Source organism: Chionomys nivalis, chromosome 26 (genome assembly GCF_950005125.1).
Source record: "Chionomys nivalis chromosome 26, mChiNiv1.1, whole genome shotgun sequence".
NCBI classification, from domain to species: Eukaryota; Metazoa; Chordata; class Mammalia; order Rodentia; family Cricetidae; genus Chionomys; species Chionomys nivalis.
In genome coordinates this window covers 36,099,129-36,110,517 of record NC_080111.1, presented here as the reverse complement: position 1 = coordinate 36,110,517, position 11,389 = coordinate 36,099,129, and positions in this window count along the sequence as shown.

Here is an 11,389-nt window from a genome sequence, read left to right as displayed (position 1 = left end):
ATATGAAGAAAATAACCTTTCATGCAGTAATAGTCCAAAGAGTATGGGAAAAATAAACTGTAATAAATTGAGTGTTATTTCTGATGAAAAATTTATCAAACAGTATGAGCCATTAGATGTATGGAAGATTTAATCATTTGTTTTGATCAAGTTGAAGGTGCTTATTAGTAGAAATCTATTTCTCTTTAAATTTTATCTTGCTGTCATTTATTCATGTCTATTAAAATTTTAAATTAAGTAAATGGATGCTTAAAAGGGATATACCACCTTTAAAGGAGAAGCACAGCAAGGTAAAATCCACTGACATTATGTATTGGATCTGTTGAATTAACAATCTGCAGTTTTTTTCCAAGATAGATTTTCCTCATAATTTCTCAAGTCCCTAGCTAGTAAATCATTGCATATTTAATACAAACATTTTTAAGATTATTTTAACAGGCTCACTTATTTAAAAGAGTGAAGAGTGCTTAGCTAGTATTTCTCCCCTTGAGAATTATGATTTAGAATCTACAGTAAGTGCTAATCAGTTCTCCATTTTCATTTTGGGTATTGGTTTCAGCATTTCCAAACAAATGGGTAGACCTTTGTTAGGTTTAAGAAATGTTAAAAAGAACAGCCGTCTGAAACGTTTGGGGAGGGGAAATTTTGTTGACCAGGGTCTCACAAGATACCTTAGCCTGGTTTGAATCTATTGGTGATACTCCTGCATCAACTTGCTATGTACTGAATGAAATCTAAAGTATGAACCACCAAAATCAGCACGAATGTTTGTTTAATGTTTTCTTTTGAGACAGTTCTTGCTATGTAGACTAGCCTGACCTGAAAGGCAAAAAATCCTCCTGTCTCCATATTCAATGTGTTGGGATTATTGGTGGGGAACAATGTGCCCAGCAGAAATCTGTCTCATTTGTCAAGCTCTAATTGGTTTTAAGGCCCTCAGCCTTGAGCTGGGGAGATTGCTGAGAGGCTAAAATCACTTCCTGCCCAAAAGAATGATCTCAGTTCTATTCCCCATATCCATAGGGATTTGGAGGGACAAGAAGTGAATGTGGCTGTTGTGTTGCTTCTCTGTTCTCTCAGCTTTACCCAAATATCTGACTCTGGGATTTTGTTAATACTACTAAATAGAATCACCCTTCAATCAATCATCTAGAATGTATCACCTCATTATTTATTTCTAAAGTAGACTACTTTAGTAAGTTTTCATGCTTCTTCTTGTCCATCCCTTTCTGTGCTGGGGCTATGCATGCTTTAAGTTGGTCATTGAACTCAATTTGTACACAATCTATCTTTATTTTTAAGTTTGCATTATAACCCAGAAAAGTAGGAGGTTTATTTTTTTACCGGTTTATTTTTTTCTCACTGACCAGTTAAGGTCCAGCCATGAAGCAAATGGAGGACTTTTCAGCACTTGGAAGCAGAAGCAGGATAGGGTGTGCAATGGAATTCTCAATGGTATTGTGTGGGGCCAGCCTAAGTTACAGGAGACATTGCTTAAACATAAATAAGTAAGAAAAACAAAACAGACAAAAACATAAAACAAAAGGACTTCAAAGATACAGAAACCCCTGTCTCAAGAAACTGAAAAGCAAAGAAACTATAAGTGAAGAAACTGAAAAACTAAAGTTTAAGAAATATACTCATGATCCATTGGACCCTGAATTCTACAGGTCCCATTCTGCCCCAAATCTCCTATTACATCCCTACAAACCCCCTGCCACAACCTCAATGGAACTCTGAAACACAGCCTGCTACTACTCAGAGGGGACCAAGAGGTGAGTGATTACCCATGCAGCAGGACACTCCACTCTCTATGTCCTCCATACCAGAACAAAATCCCAGGACACCCCCCCAGTGGCCTCAGCTTCCCTAGCCAGCTAGCCTGTGAGTTTCCTGAAAGTAGGCTGCTCCAACAGCCCCATCGCATCCATTAAACCTTGAATACCTCTGCAAAGTGTGGAAAGGGGCAGCTGTATACTGAATGAGCATATGGCTCAAATAAGACTTCTTAATAACAGAGAGCAAAGGAGATTTTGATGGTGGGAATTTGCTGAATTTCAATCCCTGATCCTGAAAAAGCTCAGAGATGGGCTTGATTTTCTGCCAAGGGATTCGTTGCTTTTGTGCTCAATTGGACAAGGATAGAGTTTGTTTTTATGGATCTGGTTTCAGAGCCAAATTGTGTTTCTTTACTGGCCCCTTTTAATGTTTTAGCTGTTTTCAGAGAGATGTTGTTTCTTTAACTACTTCTAGATTCAGAGACAAGGTGCTTTCTTTTGGCTCTGGTTTCAGGACCAATGCATGTTTCTTTGAATACCCTTTCTCCAACCAATAATGCCTCATAAAATGTTTTTTCATTAGTTTGCCACTTCACACTAAAATAAAAAGATGTATCATGATGCTTGAACAAATTGTTGACACTATAAAATCCTTTTCTATACAATAACTGCTTTTGGTTAAAGAATAATTTCAAATAAGCCCTCTGTTTTTTCCTCAGGTCCAATGATTATGGTAATATGCACAAACTTAATCAGATTGGTTACACACAAAAATTCTTACACCTATATGAAGCACAAAACATTCTGAGACTGATTTTCATAGAGTATCACTACAGTATGATTTTTCTCATGGTTTTAAAGAACACACACATTAAACTCAGAGTTTCTCCATAGGATGTCTTATTGTACATATTTGGAGATGATTGGGAAAAAGGATTCACGTCAGATTCCATTCACATGTATCTCTCTAGCATGTGTTCTTTTATGCAATTGAAGATGATTGTGACATGCAAAGTCTTTACCACATTGATGTCATTCATAGGGTTTCTCTCCAGTATGTGTTCTTTTATGCAATTGAAGAGCACAGTTCTGAGCAAAGACCTTATCACATTCATCACATTCATAGGGTTTCTCTCCAGTATGTTCTGTTTTATGTGTTTGAAGGTGACTGTGTTGAGCAAAGGTCTTACCACACTGATTACATTCATAGGGTTTCTTTTCAGTATGTGTTCTTTTATGGGTTTGAAGACTACTGTGTTGAGAAAAGGCCTTACCACACTGATTACATTCATAAGGTTTCTCTCCAGTATGTGTTCTTTTATGCAATTGAAGATGATCCTGACGTGCAAAATATTTACCACATTGATGACATTCATAGGGTTTCTCTCCAGTATGTGTTCTTTTATGATTTTGAAGAGCACAGTTGTAAGCAAAGGCCTTACCACACTGATTACATTCATAGGGTTTCTCTCCAGTACGTGTTCTTTTATGTGTTTGAAGATTACCACGTTGAGCAAAGGCCTTACCACACTGATTGCATTCATAAGGTTTCTCTCCAGAATGTGTTCTTTTATGCAATTGAAGTTCACAGTGATGTGCAAAGGCCTTACCACACTGATTACATTCATAGGGTTTCTCTCTAGTATGTGTTCTTTTACTCTTTTGAAGATGGCTGTGATTAGCAAAGGCCTTACCAAGCAGATTAAATTCATATGATTTTTCTTCATTATGTGTTCTTTTATGACTTTGATGATTTCCATAAAGAACAAAGTCTTTAACATCTAGATTATATTCATAGGGTTTCTCTCCAGTGTGTGTTCTTTCATGCATTTGAAGATGACTGTGATAAGCAAAGGCTTTACCACATTGCTTCATTTCACAGCATTTTTCTCCAGTATGTGTTTTTTCATTTCTTAGAAGGTGAGTGTCATAAGACAAGGCTTTATCACATTGAGAATATACTGAAAACTTCTCTCCAGTTTGATTTCTTTCAATCCTGCAAGGATAATTGACACATGTAAAAGCTTTATCACATTCAATACACTGTTGAACCTCATATCTCTATGAATTAATTTCATAGTTTGTTCAAATTGTAAAAATGAATCAAATATTAAGGTCTTATAACTTTGTTTAAAATCATGTTTTTTTCTTTCATTAGGGGTCATTTTGCATCTGGAAAAATATTTGTGATGATAAATTGCTTTGTGTCATAGTTTACTATTTCATTTATACCTATCCCTATATTTTTCTATGATATTTTTCACATTTTTGAAAAGAACTACATACACTGAGTGACTTACCAACTTTACTGCATTCATAAATTTTACAATACTATGAATCATTATACATTGGCTAAGTGAACTAAGACACCAAGAAGTATTTGCAGACCTAGAACTCATAAGGCTTTTTTGTAATGTGAGGTTGTTTATGTATTAACAATGATGGTACAAAACCAATTACTTGTATACTTGGATTTAATTGAACAAGTATACTCTCCATGGGAAGTACAGTTTATCTTCTAATTGTTCTTAATGAGACGTATGCTACATCTTTCCATATCCATATTCTCATATACTTGTGTAGAGTAACATATGATATACATAGTGAAGGAAGAATAGTGAATAAAGATTTCCACATTGAATCCTCATGGTTTGACTTGCTGTTCCTCATAGACTTGTGGTATAGATATTAAGGTTTCTCCACAACAACAGCCCCTTGACCCTTGACTCTAACTGCTACTTTCACTAAACTTAACAAGTCACAAAAATATATGAGTAATCCAAGTCTTACCACAGGCTATTGATTTAGTAGAAAGTTTGCAGCTATACTCATCACTAAAATGTGTATACATTTTTTCTCATATGTAGCAAGAAACAAATGAACTGGCAGATCTACTACATAGCTCTCATGTTGCTATGACTTGAATGGTGATATCTGTTTAGTCATTGCTTCCTTGACTTTTTCTTAAATGAATGCCTTGCAAATGCAATTCACATATGAGAAATTGGGAGTATGGATTTGTGAGAATTTAATAACCATCAATGCATTTAAAACTGTGCTTATTTACACTGCTGCTTTTGATTAATTGTTCCAGGACATATTACAAACTCATCAGAGGCACATTGTTATAAACTTGCAGAAGCAAATTACCTTGCAGGTCTTCTAGAACATTGACTATGTTTTTCAGTATTACAGTCCTCCAAAATGTACCCTGAAATACAGTATCAGAATATGTATGTTATATTATTTAATATGGTACAACAGTTAGCTCATTATCTTAATCACACCTAAGAACTACGATTGTGTTATTCATCTCATTTTCTTCTTTCTAAATCAAATTACAGAACAACATTATAAGCCAAGGAAAAGTTGTTCTCCATATTTTGAAACATGAAGGAAATTCATTTTTACCTACAGTAGTGAGGTTCCTGAAGGTCTCCAGCATCACATCTTTGTAGAGATTCTTCTGGGAAGGATTCAGCAAATCCCACTCTTCCTGAGTGAAGTTGATATGTAGATCATCATAGGTCACTGCCTTCAAAAATATACCATATATGTGTACAATGTAAGCATGACAGTGACATCATTGGAAATGCATACTTCTTTGAAAGTATAGTTGTATGATTCTGGTGTTCCCCACTCTTATTCCATGATATAGTCAGTTACTTAAAAGAAAATTGAAAAGGAGAGACCATTCTGTCATTTCTATGCACCGTGAATGGGATTTCACCTTTTAAGAACAATGTCTATTAACAGGGTGGGGCAAGAAAAAAAGATCAACAGTAAATTGCATGCATGAGAAATCTGTATGAAAAATTACTCATTACAGAAAGGAAAAAAGATAGACAAATGTGTGTAATGGTGTATTGTGCCTTTACCACAACGCTTAGAAAACAGAGGTTGGTATATTTGTCACTGAGTTGAATGCCAGTCAAGTCAATGCAATAAGGTCCAAGAGAGGTGGCAGTACACATTAAGACTCTGTCTCCATGGCAAACCTCAATAAAATAAACAATGGGATAGAAAAACTAACAGGCTTTTATTGAAATTTCTACAAAGAGTTATTTTCACTCCAGTTATGTAGTCATCTTTCAGACCCTAAAGTACCCTAATATAAACTGCAATACCAATAACTTTTTGAAGAAAAAGAACTTCCTGTATAAAACAGTTACAAGTGGACAGATGAAAACAGTAGAAATATAAATGTTGGTTATAAATAGTCAACACAGACCTGAAGAGAGAACAGATTAATTCAGCACTCTTGCTGATCTTGAATGGAGTTCGACAAATTTGCCTGTACTTACATGGGGATTACAATTATCCATTTTTCCAGGGTCAGGATTTCTGATATCCTTTGATCACTCTCATGGTACGTATCCATGCAGGCATATAAAACAGTCATATTGATTTAAAAAAATCAAAGCAGGCATAACAAGCAAGAAGATGTTCATACAACTGCAATTTAATGACTCAAAATACTCAGGCAGTATTAATTCTATCAACCCACAAGATGGCATCCTAGGAATCAGAGTGATACTCTCTGTCAGATTTTAAATTTCAAGATAACCACGAAGCTCAGCACAGCAGAATATACTTGACATAAAAATTACCTGCATTCCAGGGCCATCATCCAATAACATAGAAACAAATAGAGCCAGGAATGATTCCTCCCTTTAGTTTCAGGAATTTAGAGCCACACAATTACTCAGATAAGCAAACAAAACAATTAATACAGGAGGTTACCAAACTCTTGAGCACTGAATAACAACTGTTTCTGCTCTATCTTATGTGATTTAGAGATTGAACCTATAATGATGGTAAAAGCATTTCAGTATAAGTAGGAAGTTGACTGATTAATGTCAAGCACAACACAGTAGATATAAATGTCAGGAAATTACTTTAGGGTATTGAAACTCATGGCATACAATGAGGAATTTCATCTAGAAAGGCTTCTCCTACTAAAGATTCACAGAAAATTGAAATAAAACCAATAAGGAGAGAAAGTTCTTCAAACACATTATGTTTTCTGGGAGGTTGTTCATTCAGTCAAGTACATTCTGAGCCCAGTCACTATAGGTCCATGGTCAAAAACTGAAAGAAATCATTTCATCACTTCAAAGATTCACATTTAATTATCCTTAAAGAAGGACTCTTAAAAGAAATGCAACACTAGCTCAGAACTGAGAAATAGATGTTTATTTATTAGGGATAAACTCACAAATCAGAATCCTATGCTTGAACTGAGATCAGAAACCAAATCATGCAGCTGGAAAAGAGGCTGGACTCATGCTCTATACTGGCATTTTTAGTACAAGAGGCCATGCCCCAGTGGTTGGGCAACTACTGGCTGTTAAGCCTTCCTACAGCACCCCCTCTTTTGTTTAAATAAGAGAGTAATAAGTCCAATACACAATTATATACAATAAGAACAATATATTCATTAATTATCCTATCTTAACTAGTTTATGTCTTGTATAATTACTTGGCCAAGTCATGACAGGAAAGTAACTTCAACTGGTGGTAATGCAAATGGTACAGTCCCTTTGGATGTCAGTGTGGCAATTTTTCTGAAAATTAGGAAACAACTTTTCTCAAGAACCAGTAATACCACTTTGGGATAAGTAACAAAGGATGCTCAATCATACCACAAGGGCATGTGCTCAACTACTTTTATAGCAGCTTTGTTTGTCATAGTCAGAACCTGAAAACAACCTAAATGCCCCTCCATAGAAGAATGGATAAAAAAATGTGGTACATTTACACAATGGAGTGCTACACGGCAGAAAAAATAATAATGACATCTTAAATTTTACAGGAAAATGAATGGATAAAGAAAACATTATTTTGAGTGAGTTAATCCAGACACAGAAAGATAATTATCACATGTACTCACTCCTAGGCAGTTTGTAAGCATAAAACAAAGAAAAACAGCCTACAAACCACAATCCCAGATCTTAGACAAAAATGAGGATGCTAAAAGAGACTGACATACCTCTAATCTATATGGGAAGTATAAAGTATAAAAATACAAGACTCCAGAGTAAATTGGGTGCATGGGGACCTTGGGAGAGGGTTGAAGTGGGGAGTCGAGAGGCAGGGAGTGAAGCAAAGAAAATTGTAGAGCTCAGTAAATTTCAATTAAAAAAAAAGATCTATCATATCTGCAGAGGATAGTTGCCTAATTGCAAATTCAATGTTTCTTCACTCAAGATAACCTTCCTAATCTGGACACCCACACAATCTGGTCTGTGTTCATTCACATGACATTAATTTACACATGCTGGGCAATTACAAACCACTACTACTACCTCAGTCAGGCCCTTTTCCATAGTGATGGCTCCAACACTTCATTGCCTATGCTGTGCCCCTGCAGTGAACACAATAATCTATTCTTCCAATTGTGGTCTGAAGACAGAAGAAATGCTCCATATGCAAATCCTTTTCTTGCGACTGCATTGGGTAGTCAACTACATGAATCGAATGAATTATTTTATTTTATTTTATTTTATTTTATTTTATCTTATTGGTTTGGTTTGAGACAGGGATGAAAAGCAGGCCTGCTCGCCTCCCTTCTACAGGTAACGCTGTAGCTTTGGTGCCTATCTGGGAACTAGCTCTTGTAGACTATGCTGGCTTGTATCTCACAGAGATCTGCCTAACTCTGCCTCCCAAGTGCTTGGATTAAAGGCATGCACCACCACTGTCTGACATATACATAATTTTAAAACTGTGAATTGGTACAGTCATTTAAGAAATTTGATGGTGAGCCAGGCGGTGGTGATGCATGCCTTTAATCCCAGCACTCCGGAGACAGAGGCAGGTGGATCTCTGTGAGTTTGAGGCCAGCCTAGTCTACCTGAGTGAGTTACAGCATAGGCTCCAAAGCCACAGAGAAACCCTGTCACAAAAAACCAAAAAAAAAAAGGAACTTTGATGGTTTAATATAGAAGACACTCAAGGTCACTGTCCAGGAAAGCAACAGAGAGGGACCAAGGCCACCTGAGTCAACATAACAGAAGTTGTCTCAGAAACAATATTTCTATCTGGATGGAAATGCAGCTCTTCTAGAATTAATATTCCTTTCCACTGAGAAATCATATCATACACTTAGAATATTAACAAAGAATAGCCTCTTTAATGATGTTATGCATTGATCTCTGTTCAATGCTCAAGGGGAGCTAGGTTAGATAGATTTTCCATACAATATATGCTGCTATCCATAAGTATCCCTTAGGATAATGGTCCAGATTATACTCTGAACAACTGAAATGGAAACAAGCAACTTGTCAGTCTAAATATTTAGGCAAAAATATTCTCAGACTATTTTCTCAAGTATGCCCGTGACCTGTTACAGCAGGTCATTCTACACTGACAGGGTTCTAAGGTGAAGATCACAAGGGAGTAGAAATACTGGACTGGACAAGTAAAAGATAAAATAGATAGGGTGGAGAGGTGTTGCAGAAGATACGTGCCATGCCTAGTAAGCTTCTGAAGAAAAATAGCATCTTTGCTGGCGGTGGTGGGGCTCGCCTTTAATCCCTGCACTTTTCAAGAAAGGGTTTCTCAGTACCTGAGGAGCCTGTCCTAGAACTCTTGTACATCAGGCTGCCCTTGAACTCAAAGAAATCCATCTTCCTCTGCCTCAAGAGTGCTGGAATTAAAGGTGTGCACAACCACCGCCTTTAAATCAGTGATGGCTTCTTTGAAATGGTTTGGAGTCAAATATCTGGACAATTCAAGTGAACAATGCATACGCGGGCATTCTAATTTCTTCCAGCCCTAATTAGCATATACTTACATTTTGGGTGTTTTAGATGCAGTTCTCCCTCTGCTAAATTCTACTTTGTGGGACTTAATTATTTTTTAAGCATCGGTCAATCTATTGTATCACCAATTCTACTCTTCAACATTATGGTAGAGTAGTGGAAAGCTACACAACACATGAGATGCTTTGATAACCTCCACAAATTTAATATAGATTCAGATTATATTTAAAGCTTATATGCAAAGTGCTCAATATCAAGAAGATACTGGCGAAACGAGGCTTCTCTGAGTTTGCCAACTTGTGTCCATGAATCCATGAACCCTGTTGAAGTTGACTAGGAAGGAGTTTGGGAGCTTCCTGCTCCCAATACTCTAAGGAGATGAAGCCACAGAGCAAAGTTATTCAGAGGCCTGCCCCTAGGCCCATGAGTTAGCAGGGACCATGAGGGACTTCACAATACAGGGAATATGATAGCAGGTTCCCACCCAGACCCATGGAGGTAACACCATAGTGTCTTCCACACCTCGCCCTCTGCTCCTCCCCATCAGGAGACAACATTTCCTCACTCACCATGTTGTGCTTCTCCATTTTGCCAAAGTTCTCAGCTCATCATCTCTCTGCAACAGCAACTGCACCCTAGAACAAGAATCCACTGGCGCCAGCTCCTCTTCAAAGCAGAGACTGAAGGCGGCTGCCCGGAAGAGACCTGCACTGCTTCTGACTGGCAGGTCACCTGGAGTGCATGATTGGTTAATGAGTTTTGAGTGGCACGAGCACCTCACATAGGGCTATAGTGTGCTTAAAGAGACAGAATACTGTTTCCTGTCTAATCCATTCACACCAACAGAGAACTTCTTCAGGTCTGAGAATATATGCATTTTAATAGCACTTGCCCTGGCTACAAAAGCAATCAATGTCATTTCCATGCACTCCTAGGAACTTTCCCTTTTTCTTCCAGCACACTATGTGACTTGTAAGGTGCACTGTGCTAGGTAGGTGGAGTAATTTCCTATCCCACAGAGAGAAAAATGCCTGGAATACTAAGAACTAAAGAGAGTTTTAAAGTTACAAAAGTAAACATTTGTTCTGTGGCTTCATTCTGAGATCAGATGTACTGAAGGTACTTTTTACATGGTCTTCACGGGGATTTTATACATCAGGAAAGAGAAAAGCAGGAACCACATCTCAATCAAGATGACTGGTCTTTAGCCGGGTGGTGGTGGCGCATGCCTTTAATCCCAGCACTCGGGAGGCAGAGGCAGGCAGATCTCTGTGAGTTCGAGACCAGCCTGGTCTACAGAGCTAGTTCCAGGACAGGCTCCAAAGCCACAGAGAAACCCTGTCTCGAAAAACCAAAAAAAAGAAAAAAAAAAGATGACTGGTCTTTCCCCCATCAGAAAGCTGGATGATGACTCCATTACTTTATGTGTTTATTCCTTAATTCAAAGCAAACTCCAGGCAAATGAATAATAATAAAAAGAGTAGTGTTCATGGAAATTTGAATACATAGAGAATAATGGAGCTAGAAAGAATGTCTTCATAAGCACAATTATTAGTTAGTACATCTCTTTCCATTCAGGTGAATAAAATATACAACTGCAGTATTTAAGATTCTCTACATCGACGGGACAGGTAGAATAAATCTCACCATTATGTACAAAGTGAGCTTATTAGAATGTCTGACAAGTTGTTGTTCAGGTAACTTAAGAACAGCTGCTTACCAATGGAATTGAAGAATCCAATAGCTTGCTTCTCTGCCTTTTGTCTAAGATCAGGTGAAGAATCCAGTTATTGTTCTACCCACAAGGCTCTGTGACTCAGCTGGTTTTAAGTATTCACCAAAATT